This window comes from Momordica charantia (genome assembly GCF_013281855.1).
Source record: "Momordica charantia cultivar OHB3-1 chromosome 5 unlocalized genomic scaffold, Mcharantia_2.0 BLBB01000005.1, whole genome shotgun sequence".
Taxonomy (NCBI): domain Eukaryota; kingdom Viridiplantae; phylum Streptophyta; class Magnoliopsida; order Cucurbitales; family Cucurbitaceae; genus Momordica; species Momordica charantia.
This window is the reverse complement of record NW_028275163.1, coordinates 19,445,463-19,463,949: the sequence shown is the minus strand read 5'-3', so window position 1 is coordinate 19,463,949 and position 18,487 is coordinate 19,445,463. Positions and strand designations below refer to the sequence as shown.

General features: G+C 35.5%; 1 long non-coding RNA gene and 1 pseudogene across 2 annotated transcripts; one reads left to right on the top strand and one right to left on the bottom strand.

Moving 5' to 3' along the window:
• Window positions 1–2,324: 2,324 nt before the first annotated feature.
• LOC111019864 (4-hydroxybenzoate polyprenyltransferase, mitochondrial-like) lies at window positions 2,325–9,210 on the bottom strand (annotated as a pseudogene). The gene is made up of 9 exons (XR_015790753.1): window positions 9,071–9,210; window positions 6,955–7,349; window positions 6,227–6,362; window positions 5,619–5,740; window positions 5,450–5,519; window positions 5,212–5,356; window positions 3,552–3,687; window positions 3,358–3,454; window positions 2,325–2,664 (listed from the first exon to the last, which is right to left on the bottom strand). The product of XR_015790753.1 is annotated as a 4-hydroxybenzoate polyprenyltransferase, mitochondrial-like (transcript).
• Window positions 9,211–9,877: 667 nt separating this feature from the next.
• Window positions 9,878–12,320, top strand: LOC111019865 (uncharacterized). Its single transcript, XR_002602587.2, has 2 exons — window positions 9,878–10,820; window positions 10,895–12,320. It is a non-coding gene; the product is annotated as an uncharacterized LOC111019865 (long non-coding RNA).
• Window positions 12,321–18,487: the final 6,167 nt, after the last annotated feature.

The following is an 18,487-nucleotide window of genomic DNA, read 5'->3' as shown; positions in this document are numbered from 1 at the left end:
AGAGAAATAAAAGAAAAGATTTAGAAAAAAAAATTAGTGAAACAAAAGTTAAAAGACAAAAGAGAAAAAATTTAGAGAAAAAAAGTAAAGTTGCGAGGAAAAAATATATGTTAAAGAAAAAAAAGATATTAGAAAGAGAAAGAAAAATTATAATTAAAAGAAAAATTAGAAATAAAAACAATATTCAAAATATACTTTTTAGAGAAAATAAATATAAAGAGAAATAAAACTTATAATGAACAAAAATTGAATGAGAAAATAAGATAAATTTTCAAAAGAAAAATAAATTAGAGAGAGAAAGACAAGTTAGAAAAAGGCGAAATTATAGGCAGAGAAAAATTTAGAAAAATATTATGTTTTTATTGAGAAAAATAAGATTGATCCATTAGAAAAAGAAAAAAAATTAAAATGCATAGAAGAAAAATTTGGAGAGAAAATAATAAATATTTAAAATATTAAAATTTTAGAAAAGAAACATAAATCTTGACCACCAAAATTGTAAAGTGAGAAAAAAAAGTTATTAGAGATAAATATGCCAAATAAACAAAAAAAAACTAGAAAATAAATCTGCGAAACAGATATATGTTTTTAAAAACTACTCTTTTTTTAATTTAAAGGGTTTTTGAAAAACAAAAAAAAAATTAAGTTGATTATAGCCCTATTTTTCAAAAAAAATAATAAGAAAAAAACCAAATGGTTATCAAACCCTAATGTTTTGAAATCATATATTTCATTTGATCTTGTCATTTGATTTAATTGCTTTATTTGTTTTCCTAAAATGTACACAGTCTGAATTTACTACAAATAAAAGCTAAGTTGTTAGGTTTTGAGGAGGAAAAACACAGGTTTACTACTCCTAAATTCATTCCTTCCTCCCAAAATTTTCTTCCCTATGTTTTTATCCTAATCTCCGTCTATCCCAAGCGCGAGGTAGGAGGCTCTATACATATCATGCTCGAAAATATTCTTGCGTAGCGGCATTCGTCTTGCTTGCTTCAGGCGAAGCTTCCTATTCACTTTCCTTTGCTAAAGAGAATCAAATCAGTATATATATATTTTTCATGAGTAAATCAATATTTTTTTTCTTTTAATGTTGAGCATAGTTCGATTAAGGCACCCATCTCAGACCCAAATGTCGTGAGTTCAAACTCTTGACCTTACCTGTGGTACACGAAATATATATATATATAATAAAATCTTACTTTTCAACCTTCGGTGATGTTACCTACAATAGTATTATTCTTTTTTTTTTCTTTTGGAGTACAATACGTGGGGTGAAGATTGAACTCACAACCTCTATATCAATTACTCATACGATAGGAGGGCACGCTTAAGCAGGTCTGAAGGCTCTCTCTCTCTCGCCCTATTGTGTAAGGGTCTAGTGTAAAGCCTTTCTGCCTGCTTTGACTTACCGTATTATTTCTTCTCTCTCCCTTTATTGAATTATGAACTTTCTATTTTCATTTTGGCTGTTCTTTTTCCATTATTCTCTCATTTCCTAGTTTTATTTTTAAAATATATAAAACTAAATAATTGAAGGAAAATTTAAAATTAAATAAAATAAAACATATATGTATTATAAGATTTCTTACATCTCTTTAACTATGTAAGCACTTATTCTCCTAAATTTACAAAATCACTACAAAATCCTAAACTTCCAAATGATCCAAGTGTAAATGTGAATTTAGTAGCAATTGTTAAAGACTTCCATGACGACACAATTTCAACGGTGGAATCACTTTTGTAATGGCGCATGAAGCTAGCTTGCATCCATTATGGGCTTGAGCTGAGGTCAATTCCCTGATCATTTGGAAGTTTCTAATTTATGATGAACACGTGATAAACAATGCCAAATTTCTATCAACGACCTCAAAGATCATAAAAAATGAAATCAGGTTGCAAGCTTCCTCTTGTCTCCACATCCCTATAAGTATGCCACACCCATGAGCTAGCTTGTCACGCTCAAAGAAATAGATGCTCCCAAAAGATCAGACTTTAAAACCACCCACTGCAAGTTAACATTATCGTGACAAAAAATGTTCTTGTCCTTTAATTTATTTTGTTATGGTTTTCAATTTGTTACTTGAAAAGAAGAAAAAGAAGAAAGAAAGAGATCAAAAAACAAAAATAAAGAGAAAACAAGAAAAAAGACACGACCTTTAGAGGTCAGACCAAATTGTAATAATTTCATAAGCATGGAGATATAATTGCAACATTATTTAAAGAAAATTTTAAAATTCTTACAATTTGAAAGAGTAATGGTGAGTTTTTTAAATTTAGGCATGCTTATAACTTAACTTTTCTAAAGGGAAGATTTGACTGAATTAATAATAATAATATAAAGAAATTTTTTAAATAGTTCTGTAACGATACAAATCATTAAATGAATAACAGTTTTTTTCAGAATTTTAATTAAGCATGATCCATAAATTTATCCTGGTTACTTCAAATCAAACCCTGGCTTCATCTTAACATGAAAATAACAGAGATCATCCTGAAACTTTCGAGGGGTGGAACTCGTTTTTTGGGACCAACACCATTCAAAACTGGTGCAAGATCCGCTAACTTGGACTCGGATCTCCGAAAAAATAATTCTATGATGAAAGTCTTCCCAGCAAGATCCCGCTGAACACGATAGCCCCAAACCACTTGTTGGAGATGAATCTGAGACAAGTGAAAAAATTAGGAACAAAAGCTAGGATTCATGTTGGAAGGAGGGAAGGAAAAAAAAAAAAAAAAAAAAAAAAAAACTCCCACACCTACTCATAAAATAATCGAGAAATTAAAAGAAAATAATAACAATAAAGAAACACAAGAATTTACATGAAAAAACTCTAAATCGAAGAAAACCCACTGTATAAAAAATATTACAATTAGAATTCATCACTCCTCGACTGCAATTACAAAAAAAAAACTCTCTTGAAGCTTTATACCACTAACACACTAGAATTAGTATGGCAGACTTCGGATGAATAAAACTCAAAACCATGAACCTTTTTACAGTACTTCGAGAACATCATCCTCGTGTACTTTTCAGATGTAAATTTTTGCCAAGAAAAAAAAAAACCCAACAATTCATTGTACAAAGGAGAAAAGTGACGAATGAAAATACATATAACAAGCTCCTCAACTTTTAATATGCATAAATCTTCCTCTAAACAACAGGTAAGCTTTAAGAACAGCCTTTAGTATCATCAAACTAATGGATTGAAATTAATAAAACGGTCATAAGTATCATTTTAGTGATATATCCATGAGTTTAAGAAAGCCAACTAGTTTGAAAATACATGCATTCAACCCATAAAATCAACAGTCTTAATTTTCTCTACCCTACCAATTACCAAATCAGATACATACTTTCTATTGCAATCAGCACGACATGATAAGTCGACTGTAGATATTTGCCAAGCCAATTGTCCAGAAGCAGCAGCCAAAAATGCGTAAAACAGCCATCCTGCTTCACAATGGCAAGGAATAAGATGTCGAAACAAAATTGTAGGGTTAACCGAGAACTGGAAATTGAAACCGAGGACAGGCATAAAGTAGTTTACCAATATCAGCATTGTAACCACTCAGCGCAAGACAGCCAATGTTTGCAATTCCAAACATAGTAATCCACTCCTTTGTCGAATCTCCAAATCTCAAAGCAGTAGATTTAACACCGACTTTTAAGTCGTCCTCCTTATCCTAAAGCCGAGTAAGAATAGCAACGAGAAGATTAGGTGTGATTTCAGAAATGTATTAAAGAATACTATCTTCAGATAGAAGCAATTTTTTCTAGGGGCACTTTGGAAAAACAGTTTTTCTCAAAAGCACCTAAAAGTATTTAAAAGTATTTTTCCCAAGTTTCAAACACTTTCTTCATAACATCATAAACCTATATCAAGGGTTTTTATCTTTAAGATGTTGAAAGAAGCCTATAAGCACAATATAAATGTGTGTTAGCTATAATGTCATCATTTTCTTGTCGGTTTTCAAGCATATGCAACTAAGGTTCAGAGTATGTAGCAAAAAACATTAGGTCTAAAGTAAAAGTAAACTCAACATAGTACATTAACCAATCAGCTGCTACTGCTGCCTTGATCGGTATGCCTTTAGGAATATATGGTACTTTCAACTTCATGATTGTATTAAAAACTGAGCACAACATCCTTATGCACCCATTTCACATATTAGGTGGTCTTTGAACATTTTATCCTATTTAGGGGAGGAGACTTTCTTGATCGCTTCATTCTTCCCTTCCATCTAGGGGTTAGTGGCTAAAGTCCCTCCGATGGTACGTTAAGGTTAGTGTAAATCAAACTAAACGAAGCCCTTCCAGAACGATCTATAAAATAAAACAAAAACAATCGAGAGGGACGACCTCGGTCCAATGCCACTCAGAAGCAGAAGCTCTTTTGATTTGACTCATAAAAACCCATTATTTTGGAGAGGGAAATAGCAATTTTTACCTATCCACCAAATAGCCTAAAAGAGTAGTGAGGTACAACCTTTTGGAGGCATAATACATGAACTGAGGGTAAAACCTCAGTGGTCATGAAGAAAGCATTACGTTCCAGCAAAAGGAGACACCTCTAAGAAAGAGGCACGTGGCTTGGATAATGTATAAAATAAAGAACATTACAGCCATGCATAATACTGAATTCATGCACAATAGATCCCCTTTAAGTTGCTTCCTTAATTTCCCCCATCAAGTTGCACGGGGATATCAATAACAGTCAGCTGGTCTTTTGAGGCTGATGAAACGTGACTTGCTAGAGGTTTGGTAAGTAAGTTTGAAAGACACTGAGAACTTCTGAAGGAATTTCTGGAATATCTTAGAGTAGGATCATGTTTTTGGAATATCATAGAGCAAAGATGAATGTAATAATTGATCTGCCTTGTAACCAATTTTAGTTTGGATGCAAATGATACTGAGACAGGCAAATTGACGTCAAAATATTTTGAATCCCATGGTTGGAGAAATGTCTTCTATGAAATTTAAGATGCCAAAAAGGGCAAACTCTAACTTTTTTCTTTCTAAACATAACTTCAAAATATAATACAATGGAGGGTACCATAGGCATAGAATAACCAACAAAAGTTATTGGAATAGGATCCTTCCTGATGTTTAAATGCCACGAAATACTGAATACATAACATAACATGAGTTGCTAAAGCTGGGAGACATAAATTCTAATAAACAAAGGAAAAGTGGGAATCGGACTTTACCTGATGTGCATATATCGTGTCGTATACAAGAGTCCAGAACAGAAAAGTACAGTGGCAAAACAATAGCTGGATCCAAAGTTCCTCTGATGGCAGCCCATCCTAATAAAGCTCCCCAATTGAAGGTCAAACCCTGATAGGCTTGAGGCTGCCAGACATATCCCACTTAAGCTGCATTGAACTACTACGTCCTTAGATAAATAGAATACATAACTTAACACACGTAATTAAAGCATCGTACCCAAAACGTGAACCTCTTCATGAGAGGATAGGAGAAGACCAGAAGCAAAGAGGATGCCCCCAAAATGCGGCTGTTAAAAACAGATAAGCTTTGTTAGAAACATCAAACTACCAAACATAAAAATATATGACCTAGTTCACTCTAAAGAGAAACTGAAAACCCATTCAACCTATAATTATTCAGCTGAAGGAGAATTCCAAGTCCCAGAAGCAGCTGCAACCCTAGGAAACTTACTCCCTGAAATGGGGTTAATTGACCACTTGCAACTGGTCTTAGCTTTGTACGTTCAACCTGCAGAACATGAAAATCTCAGTCAAGCATGCAAGAGTTGGAAGGAAAATTTCCATAAATTTTTTTCCTTCAATATGTAGTTATTTTAACAGGTTTCTTGCTCTCTGTGATTGCTGGGTGGAATTCAATCATACAAGAAGGTTTCATTCTACCTGGTGAAGAATACCCACAAGCTATTCTTAAGGCGAGTTATGGTATTACACAGGAAAACTTGCATTACACCGAAAAAGGACTAGAAATGTCGCATGAATATAATTAACATTAGAAGGTAATATATTTATTTAAAACAAAGCCTTAAAAGCACAGGGGTCAATACGTCTATCACAAAATAAAACATGTAGATTTGCACACCACCTGCAGAGACTAACCAATTTAAATTTTTTAAGAGGGCTCAGCATTGATATATCATCAAGAGTGTAGATAAAAGCCACAAGATAGAGAAAAGCATCAAAATATGACATTCATGGAAGAAAAAGAAGTACTGACCTTTGTATCAATATCTCGATCAAGGAGGTCATTTATGGTACACCCAGCACCCCTCAAAAGCAAAGCCCCACATCCAAATAGAGTCAGCATTTTAAAATCAGGTAAATGGCCTGGAGATGCCGCCAAGGTAATTGACCTAAAGAATACAATTTTACTCTAGTTATGAATTTCGGAAAATATGCACTCCCTAAAATATATGATCCAGTCAAGAGTGCAAATGAGAGGGTAATAAAAATAAACCAGTGATAGACACTTGTCTATTTTAAGTTGTAACAGGAAACACATCCCGACTAGAACACATGATTTCATAAAAATCCCTAGTTACTTCACAAACAATCAAGTTTGAAATAATACACATGATATGAAGAACATGGAGATTATTTTAATAAATGACTATGGAGATTTTAACTAAATTATGCACGCCTCAACTAACCTCTCATTAATACCAGACTTAGGATCAAATATGAAACGTATCACTCCTTATCTTGATGATTATCACGACTTTAACCACTTTACATTGTTTTGTATCACGTCCTTTTTACAACTAGACAAGTAATAGTGATTGGTATGATACAAATATTACTAATTCCACAACCCAGCCGAATATTGAATATAAGAATTAATACCGCTGGTCAATTAACAATTATATAAAACATCCAAAAGTTTCTTATATACCATGACATTCACAAATACTCCAACAGAGACCAAAAATCAAAAGTAGCTCTTACCACATACAAGGCAAAGCAAGTAACCACATCCCAATGGGTTTATCTAGCCGCGCTAGGTGAGCATAGGGCTGAGCCTTTTTGGGCAAATACAAAGAAATCCAGGACATCTCAACTTTCCCTTGAGTTTTTCCGTCATTTGTAACACTACCATGCGGGTTGGAACTGTCCTTTAAATTCAAAGACGTAGATAAACCACGTATGAATCCGAATCTAAAATCACGAATTAAATTTTCGCGAGCAAAATCCAATTGAGTACACCATAAATTGGAAACTAAACTAGCTCTGGAGTAAGAAATTGGCGCGTCGAGATTGGAGAAGAGGTTGAGGAATTCACGATGAAGAAAGAGAGAGGACAGAGACCTGAGCGAAGTACGGGATAGCAAAGACGCCATTCCCTATCCATAAACAAGCAAATAGAACATATTTATTTTTTTCTTTTTTTTGTAGAGAAACAATTTCATCATGCTATAAGAGTAAAAGAGAGGAGAAGCTTTAAATCAAGATATAGCAAGAAATATGATATTGTCAAAGAGTCCAGTGAAAATGAATTCTTTTTCTGTGAAGAGTCTATGGTTTCTTTCATTCCAAAATGTCCAAAAAAAGCTTGAAGGATGTGTTTCCAGATGATTTTTTTTTTTTTTTTTGATAATAAACAAAGAGATTTCATTCAAAAAGAAGGAGTCCAAAGAAAAGGCAAGAAATACAGCCTAGAGGAAGAGGATCGAGAGGACCCTCTCCAAAGAGACTAAGCAATCAAGGAATTCCAACTCTAAAGAGTCAAAAGAAAGTGTTTCCAGATGATCGCATTCTCTTTCTTGAAAGGATGGCCCACAATAACATATGTGAGTAAAAAATGACCCACAAGAACATATGTGAGTAGCTCCTTGATATTGTAGGTAGACCCACTTTCCAATCGAAAGCTAGAAGAATCTCGTTCCAAAACAGCATTGCAAGGGGGCATGTGAGGAAGAGGTGAGGCTGTGACTCTCTATCTCTTTTACAAAGTATGCACCAATGGGGGAGAAATGGCAATAAAGGGGAGCTTTAATCTATCGTGGGAGTTGATGGCCTTGTGAGTAAGTTCCCATATGAAGAATTTAATCTTTTTTTGGGTAGATTTCACCCCATATAGCTTTAGCAAGAAGGGAAGGGATGAGGTATTCCTTTGAGACCATGTCAGTGAGGAAAGACTTGGTGGAGTAGAACCCCTTGCTGTCTAGAGGCCAAAACCATGCAGCCAAACTTGAGATGTCTAAACCCAAGTCCCAAAAGCCAAGTTCATTGTTCCATAATTCCTTCACAGATGCTGTTTTTTTAACGGAACAGAGTAAAGTTGAGGGAAGATTGTTGCCAAGGGGGAACCATGCAGCCAAGCATCAGACCAAAAAGATGTAGAAGCCCCATTTCTAACTTGTGATTTGTGAAGTTGTACGATCATGGATGAGATGCCGGTGCTTATAAATATTCTTCCATGGGCCACGTGCATATTTTATGGATTTGGAACCAGGTTTGGTATTAAAGGATTTAGAAGTATATTTGGCCTTAATAACTCATCTCCAAAGAGCTGATTTTTTCCCACAATATCACCAAATCCATTTTACAAGTAAAGATCTATTGTTCTCGCATCCCATGAAGACCGAGACCACCTGTTAGACCCCCAATTGTGAAAACTTATAGTAGGAAGGGTAAAGAAGTAATTGAAGAGCGGTTGGGCCATAACGGCCAAGAGAGAGAAGGTACTAGCTATGAGTAGGGAGAGCGAGAAGGCCTATAAGGGGAGGGCATGTTGTTAGGAGAGGATCATTCTGGTTTTCTGTGCTTTTGCTAGCTTAGTAGCTGTTTTAGGAGAGATTCCCCACCCTTTCGAATTGGTGGGTTGGCTTTTGTATTGCCTTCGGGCCTTATCTTTTGAATAAAGAAATCTTGTGGGGAGAAACCTCACAACTTGGTATTAGAGCGATTTCAACTTGGGGAAACACCGAAACATGACGCAGAAGGAGTTGGAGAAGCGGTGTGAGGCTACCGAGAAGGATGTTGCTGGATTGAAAGATACGATTTCAGAGCTCAATTAGAAATCTGATGAGTAGCAGAAGAAGACGGATAAGTTGCAGCAGACCTTGGAGGTGTTCATAATGGAAGTCACCGGGGGAAATCGAATGTTGTTGTCGTCCTCATCGATCGTCGGTGAGTTATCAATACAGAAGGGAAAGGCTCCGATGGGAGAAACACCTGAAAACTATCCTGGCAACCAAGGGAACGATTGGAATCGTTTCAAGAAGGTGGAGACGCCGATCTTCACGGGAACTGATTTGAAGTCGTGGATCTTCCGCGCTGAACGGTATTATGAGATTCAGAAACTGACAGAGGAAGAGAAGATAGTAGCCATGATCAGTTTCGACGGAATCGCCTTGGCGTGGTACCAGTATAAGGACAACCGGGAGAAGTACAAGGACTGGAACGACCTCCAAAGTCGACTGCGGGACCGATTTCACAGGCAATGTGCCCGATTACTTTCGATCAAACAGGAGGGAACCTTCGCCGAATATCGGCAGACGTTTGAGGCGCTGGCGGCGGCCCTACCGCAACTTTCCGATGAAGTTCTAGAGAGCGAATTTCTGAATGGGCTCAATTTTGTAGTCTGCGCCGAAGTCCTTGCAATGGAGCCCAAGGGACTATACCGGATCATTAGGAAGGCCCAGCTTCATAGATGATATCAATACCGCAATACAAAAAGCGGAGGGACAGATGGGGGTAGAGAAGCCCAACTCAGGTCCATCTTCAAGCAAAACCGCTTCAAAAACCCAAGAGGTAATACCTACTCGTACTGTTACCCTTTCGAAAAAAGCCCCCATGTCTGTGCAGGGATCTGAAACGTCACAGGCTACTAAGAAGGAGACGCCCTTTAAGAAGTTAACGAAGGCAGAATACTAGAAGAGGAAGGCGCGGGGACTGTGTTTTCGCTGTGAAGAAAAGTATACCGTCAACCATAAGTGCAGAAATCGTGAGCTCCAAGTGTTTCTAGTCCACGACGACGAGCTATTAGAAGTGGAGGAAGAAAACATGCATGATGCGGAGATCGAGGCTAGGGCTGACAACGATGGGAAAATGGTTGAGTGTCAACTGAACACAATCGTCGGAATCTCAACACCGGGAACCATCAAGGTGAAAGGGTCGATACAGGGAAGAGATGTTGGGTTCTGATCGACTGTGGAGCAACCCACAACTTCATCTCGCTGACCCTAGCGGATGAGTTAAAGTTGCCGAAAACAGAGACAGTGAACTACGGAGTGATCATGGGTTCTGGAACCACTGTCAAAGGGAATGGGATTTGTTGAGGAGTCGTTCTCTCCTTACCGGAACTCACAATGAAGGATGACTTCCTTCTGCTGGACCTAGGGACACTAGATGTCATATTGGGGATGCAATGGCTCCAAACGATGGGCAAGATGGAGGCTGACTGGCCAGTTTTGATGCTGAAATTTGATAAAGGGGGAAAGCAAATCATGATAAGAGGCAACCCCATCCTGGCTCGTTTGGAAGTATCAATGAAGCATCCAGCCAAACAGTGGGAGGCCCAGGCCCAAGGTTATTTGGTCGAGTTGCAGACTCTAAATACACAGATGGAGGAAGCCGAAGTCATTCCTGATAGCCCTTTGCCCTTAGTGGAAAATATGATTCATGAATACTTGGACCTGTTTCAGAAACCTGAAGAACTGCCCCCGAACAGAGCTGTCGATCACCGGATCCCATTGAAGGAAGGCCAACCGCCAGTGAACGTACGGCCATACTGATATGCACATGCCTAGAAAGGGGAAATTGAGAGTTTAATAAACGAGATGTTGGAGGCTAGGATCATCAAGCCAAGTGTAAGTCCCTTTTCAAGTCCAGTGATCTTAGTTAAAAAAGAGGATGGTAGCTGACGATTTTGTGTTGACTATAGGGCTCTCAATAACATCACGGTCCCAGATAAGTTTCCCATACCAGTGGTGGAGGAACTACTTGATGAATTGCACGGATCTAGGGTGTATTCGAAGATTGACTTGAGATCGAGCTACCATCAAATCCGTATGGCAGTAGAGGATACCCACAAAACAACCTTCAGGACTCGTGAACACTATGAGTTCTTGGTGATGCCCTTCGGTTTGACCAATGCCCCGTCAACCTTTCAGGTGCTAAAGAATAATGTATTTCGTCCATTCCTACAAAGGTGCGTGCTCATCTTCTTTGATGATATTCTGATATATAGCCTTAATCTTCAATCTCACTTGACTCATTTGGCCATGGTGTTCAATATGCTGAGGGACAATAAGATGTTTGTGAACCTAAAGAAGTGCCACTTCGTCGTAGAATGCATAGAATACTTGGGCTATTGGGTGTCGGCTAAGGGTTTGGAAGCAGACTCATCCAAGATAGCAGCCATGATTCAATGGCCAGTGTAAAAGAGCTTCAAGGCTTTCTGGGGTTGACGGGCTATTATCGGAAGTTTGTAGCCAATTATGGCACTATAGCTGCTCATCTAACACAGTTTCTCAAGAAGGATGGCTTCCAATGGACTGAGCAGACCACAGAGGCCTTTGAAAAGCTAAAAATGGCAATGGAGACATTACCCATTTTGGCGCTACCAGATTTCACCATCCCTTTCATGATTGAAATGGATGCATCAGACACTGGCTTAGGGGCCGTCCTCACCCAGAACCAGCAGCCCATCGCCCATCGCCTACTCCACGGATTCCCTTGATCCATCATCTCCAACAGAGATAAAGTCTTTATCAGCCATTTTTGAATTGAGTTATTCAAGTTGCAGGGCACTACTCCGAAACAAAGTACCACGTACCATCCACAAACGGATGGGCAATCAAAGATCGTCAATCGATGCTTGGAAACATACCTCAGGTGTTTTAACAGTGAGAAGCCCAAACAATGGGGTCACTGGCTACCGTGGGCAGAATACTGGTATAACACCACCTACCACAACTCTCTTGGCTCAACCCCTTTCCAGGCAGTGTACGGACGGGCCCCTCCACCATTGATCCTTTATGGGAGCCAAAGGACCATGAATGCCACCTTCGACCAACAGCCGACAGAGAGGTACTTGGCCTTAGAATGACTGAAGGAACATTAGAAGCTACTAGCTATGAGTAGGGTGAGCGAGTAGGCCTATAAGGGGAGGAAATGTTGTAAGGAGAGGATCATTCTGGTTTTCTGTGCTTTTGCTAGCTTAGTAGCTGTTTTGGGAGAGATTCCCCACCTCTCGAATTGGTGGGTTGGCTTTTGTATTGCCTTCGGGCCTTATCTTTTGAGTAAAGAAATCTTGTGGGGAGATACCTCACACTACCTTGCTCCATGGGCAGGAGAAGTTTATCCCATTTGACGAGGTGCAATGATGAAGACTCAGAGCTGCCCCTCCAAAGGTGATTCCTGAAAAGCTTCTCGATTGCTAAAGCCATTACAAGAATGCTGAGTATTTTCAAAGGTTACAACCTTTGAAAAAACATGAAATAGATCCCGAAGAATATAGAATGTTGAGTATTTTCAAATGAACTTTGATAAATGTTTTTTCGAAAGTTAACTCAACCTTCAAAAAGTGTCAAAATAGATCCCATCGAAAAAACTTTTTCAAAGGTTTTAGTTAACCTTCAAAAATTGATATTTATCAAAGATTCAATTAACCTTCAAAAATTAATATTTTTCAAAGGTTACAAATCTTTGATAATTGTCAAATTAGTGGACAATAATTAATTGTTTTCAAATACCTTTTTGGAAGGTTTTTATTATTTTTCAAAGGTTGTAATGCTATTTTCAACAATTTTTAAACCTTCAAAAATAATTATTTTGACATTTGTAAATCCTTTGAAAAAATTCAAGTAGAAATCAATAACTAAATGGCTGGAAATAGAGATTTTCCTTCTCATTTTCAGTACTCCACAAGGTTAAGAAACAAGAGGAAGAAAAAAAGAGCTAAAATAGGGAAATTTTGGAGGAACAGTGACTTAATTTCTTATTACTATCACCCAATACTTCAATAAAGCTTGCTCAAGATGCAAAAATTAACCGAATAATATAGAAAGAGAAAAATCAACCACAGAAGATAAAACGAGAAAAATGAATCAATAACGCAAAAAACAAAATGACTACCAATCAATAAAACAATGTCTCCAACAATTAACAAGTAAACCATCATGGTTTTTCCATAACTAATTCAAAACATACAAATACGTCCTGAGAACAAACAAAAAGTCACATTTCTTGATATTATACTTGAATTTTCTAATCATACTTTAATACTTTTTACACATCATCTCAACCATCATTGTTTGAAATCTATGCTCTAAACTCCATATCCGACACTTTGAGCTATAAATAAGAGAAACAATTATGAGTCAATTTTCATATGTCAGCAAAAATTAGCATATGTACAAAATGGGTGAGAGTGTTAGTAAATGTTTGTAACATGTGCAGTGACTAAAACATCTCAATTATCGAATTGAAATGTCAATACATCCCTCAAACTTTACCCTAGATCGATAGATAGAAATATAAGCACCCGGAGTTTGAACTCATAGCTCCAAAATCATTACCTTTCTAACTCCTTTTTTACTAGAGGTCACCTATAATAGTTGGTATCTAAACCAGTAGCAACCTAGCATCTCTTATCAAAATCTTACTATTTCTACAAAAGTGAAACATCTAGAAACCAAATGAGTGAATATAAAATATAGCATAGCATGTGGTACTCTACTCTCTAACACAAACCACTACTTGAGAACCGTGAGAAATGACAAGATCAAAAGAAACTTGCCACTAATGCATTCTTTATCTGAACTGGATCCGACAAAAATCGAAATGCAATAACTACTACTTTCAACATATAAACTTGTAAATCATTAAAATTTAGCAAAAATTACAACAACAAAAAAACAAAAAACAAAAACAAAAAAATTTGAGTGCAAAAATAAGAGTAAATGACGTACATAGTAAACAAAATAGGCAAAAGAAAAGTTCAAATTGTATCTCAAAGTGTTATTACATGATCTACACTAAGAAACATCCAAATTCATGTGCCTTGCAGACAAAATTTTTCACCTGTCACATCGCAATAAATTAGATGTATGTTGTAGTGTTAAACCTTCACATTGTCTCATTCCATCCATCAAGAGAATAAACTAGAAAATTTAGTTTCCTACCACCCTATATAACCTTCACTATGGAATTCCACTACACGATTGTGTTATTGGGAAAAAAACAACAAATAAATGGTAAGAATTTGGTACTTAACAATTAACTGAGATGCAAGAAAAGTACCTGGTCAACGGTAATTTGGACAACCAACCTTCACATTACTTCTTAGTTCTCTTTTACTTGATCGGACCTGGCACAAATAGAGTAAATAGAGTGCATATCTTAAGTATCTTTCAGTTTAAACCTTCTTTAAAACTCCACCATCAGATAATTGTCTTTCAAAATTCAGGTTTAGCAGTCAATCTTTCTTGCAGGAAGGATCATCTTACAAGTAAATTGAGTATAACTTGTCCTGGTCCATGAAGCCATAATTTTTAAACTACTATGCATAGGAACTATAAAAAGTAAGCATTAAGTGGTCCCTGCATCATGAACACCCATTCCTCAAAAAAAATGTACAAGGGAAAATTATTGTTTGTTCAAGATTCAATTCAAAGATATCCATTCATTTAAGTTATGTAGAAATGAGTCTGAGTACTAAATATCATAGAAGAGCATCTCAGTCGAACTGCAACAGCTGCAATTGGGTTTGTTATTCTCTCGATAGCCTCTAAACCTTCTCTAGAAAGCCAAAGTTTTGTGTGGCTAGGATCAGGTTCCACGATAGCTTCTTTATAATTGAAATGAGTAGGAAAAGAACCATTTGAGAATAAGTCAAATCTCATATATTGAAACAGTAAGTGGAACCATGAAGTTTAAGCATCATTAGATTGCATAATCTCTAGATACTAGCTCAGAATTGATTTAAATAGTACATAGAACATGTCACAATCAAATATAAAGAAGTTAAAAGTACTAAGTTAACAGAAAAAACCTCAAAAGCATTGCATTCACGCTTGTCTATCATGTTTATTGGATCATCACCATCCGGAGAGCGGCATTAAATGTTTCCTTTTTCTGGTTCCTTCTATAAAATTAGCTTATGTTGAATGAATAGATACTCCCAACATTACCTGAAACTAAAAGTCGAATGAAGTGGTGCAGGTAAATCAAAAACCGATTTAAGTGAATCGCGTTCATGATTACCTCTAGACACTGATGTAGAATAGTTGAGCTCATCGATACTGATGCAAGGAAAACATTACAGTCAATATTAAGTTCAATCTCGACTGTTTAAACATTATGATGAAGGAATGGACATTTGCACAATCCTTAGCGTCAATCTCGACCTCATATACCCAGAGATCCATACGAAACTGAAATTTACGAACCAGAGCGTAATCAAAGAAAATGCAGAAGAAGAACACACAATTAAAGGATATTCGAAATTCTCAATCGAATGACGACTTCGATAAGGAGGATTTTGAAGCTTTGGTGCTGCTGTAATCTATAAACCGTGAATTTTGCGCACCTGAGAGAGTAAGTTGGAAGGGATAATCAGCGAGAAGAGGGGACGATCGACGAGCGGCGGCGGCTTGACGACAGATCAGATAGCCCAGAGATGAGTCACCGCAACGAGCGGCAGCGGCTTGAAAGCGACAGAAGACGTCGGCGACCCGACGACAATGAGCGGCGGTGAGTAGATGTTTTCCGACGGTTTTTCACCATCTATACATATCAATTATCAACTTTTTTTTTTTACTTAAAACATTCTAATATTATTTTTTTTATTTTAAATTAACTTTGAATTATTTTTAGATATTATATTTCTTTTTGAATTAGTTCTACGTATTATAGTTTTCAAAAACATTTGCATATTAGGTATTTTTCTTTTAATTCTTTTTTCTCGCTGTGTTCATTTTGCAATCCTAGATTTGATTTGAGGTTTTTTTTTTTAATTTAAGATTTTTTTTTCAGTTTAACTTTTTTAAAGGATTTGCATTTTATTTTTTAACTTTAGATTTTTTGTTAATTTAAAACTTGATCTTTCATGTTTTATTTGAATTTTCTGGTTGGATCTGCCAAATTAAGACAAAGCCTCCAAAACAGAATAACACTAACAGCAGTGAAACATAATAGCACGCTTAAGTCAGTATCGGACTATTCAAGTATAGAGATTAGGGTATTTAGACATACGTTTAGGTTTGGCTCACCCTCTTATTTATAGAAGTCGAATCCTAGTAAGATCTAGACGGAGTGGGTCTTCATGCTGCATCTAGGGTCGAGACCAAGTCAATTCAGATCGGACTGTGCAGGGGTCGAGGAGAACCAACGACTCTTTGGCGCCGAGAAGGTTTGGAAAAACCATCATAAAATATGAAATATGTATTTTTGACAGGGGAAAATGGAATTTTTCCTGATATTTGGTTTTCATTACATTTTTTAAACATCACATAAAGTAAAAAATTGGGACTTCATCACATTCAAAATCACTTTTTTTTTTTTGGGAAAAGACAAATATTTATGAATGTTTTGCTATTTATAATATTTTTTAAACGTGGAAAAGTCAAAAAAAAAATCATGAAGTTTAAATACTATCATAAATGAGTGGGATTGCATTTTTTTTTCTTTTTTGAGAAAAAAGACAGGTTTAAAAGACCAAAAAATTGCAACGTTCTGGTTATAGTGCATTAACAAGCAAGTAGGAGAACCGTTCCTTCCATTCAGTAAATGGTTGGCTCAGGTTTAAAAATGTTATTTTAAAACAAAACAAAAAATTACTTTTTTAATTTTTGTAGAAGTACCAGACAAAACAAAAAAAAAATTGTAACTAAATGAAGTACTCTAGTAAAAATACATGACATGTACCGCCGTACTACAAATTATCTATCTAGTATAATACAAAAGATTCACACAAGAATGGCCAAGAGAGGACTTAAATATCATGAGTCTGAATCTTCTACTTCACTAGTTTTACTAAAATAAAATTATATTAGAAATTTTCTTTCATCGAAGCATTTGGTAAATATTTATCTTTTACTCAGTGTTCTTTGCCTCTCAACTATCATTCAACTCGGGATCATCGTAGTAATTAAAGATGAAAAAAAAAATCAATTTTTAATCCTAAACTTAATAATTTGTATCAATTTTTCACTATAAATTCTTATTTTCATCAAATTGATAAGTATTATAATTTTTTTCCTAATCAATCTTCATTAATTTAGCCACTAATTTTAACAAAAAAAACAATATAAAAATTTAAAAGAAACTCACTACCAAAACTTACCAATTTTGGTAAAGCAAACCATAAAACTCTAGTTTTATTTTTCTTTAAAATCCTACTCATTTTATATCAGATATACAGTGAGTTTTATTGAGTATACATAAAAATAATTTTTTCATAAAAATATTTTTTTTTCTTTTTCAAATAAAAAATTATCATAAGATAAAAATTGTAACATTTATATTTATTATTGTTAAATATTGTAACAAATATTTAAATTTAAGTTTTAATGGGATGAATGGAAAGTTTAGGGTAAAAAGGATATACTTGAAGAAATTTGGGAAAAATTGAAAAACGAAGAGGATAAAGTTAGTGATTGAATTTGCGAGGAAGGGACAGCGAGATCAAAGGAAGAATGAGGAGAAACATTTTCAATTCAACGACAAAGTAAAGCAAACGGTGGAAAATGTCAACGGTAATTTCCACCCCACGTATTGTACTAAAAAAATGGATTCCTTAATTTTAAAACTGTCTAATATATATATATTAGACTTTCAATTTTATGTAAGTCCTATATTTTAAAATCCACGTCCTTTTAGATACAAAATTAGGTTTTGTGCGTAATAAATCTGTAATTTTAAAAAAATTATTCAATTAATCAATGATACATTAGACACAAAATTGAAAATTCACGAACGTATCAAATACTTTAAAGTCAATGGAATCATTAGACACAAAATCGAAAAATTAAGAAACTTATTTGACACTTTTTAAAATTTAGGAATATGTAACACACAATCATGAAAGTTCCCGACTAAACTTGTAATAGAGTAGTTGTTTTTACGGATTTGTCACGTTTTTAAGTTAAACGTAACAAATTCCAATTCCATCTTATTATTTTTAGGAGAAAAAATTGATGTTTAATTTTAAAATTTATGTTTATACCTTAGCGGCACATATTTCATACCAATCTACACAGATGGCTTAGTTTTATATTTTGCGTTGTTGAGTGTTCTATAGTTTTCTTTTATTCTAATAACAATAATTTGGTTCTCTTCTACTGCATCATCTTTTTGGATCACCATTCTACCAAACTCCAAATTAGATTTCTATTTTGTTTTGTATTTTATTTTCTTTCTGTTTCAACTTTGATAATAGTAGTTTGGATCTTTTATCTGTTTATATTTGAATAAGTATATTCTATCAAGGATTGAGTTTTTCTCTGTTTGGAGTAATAAACTAAAATAAAAA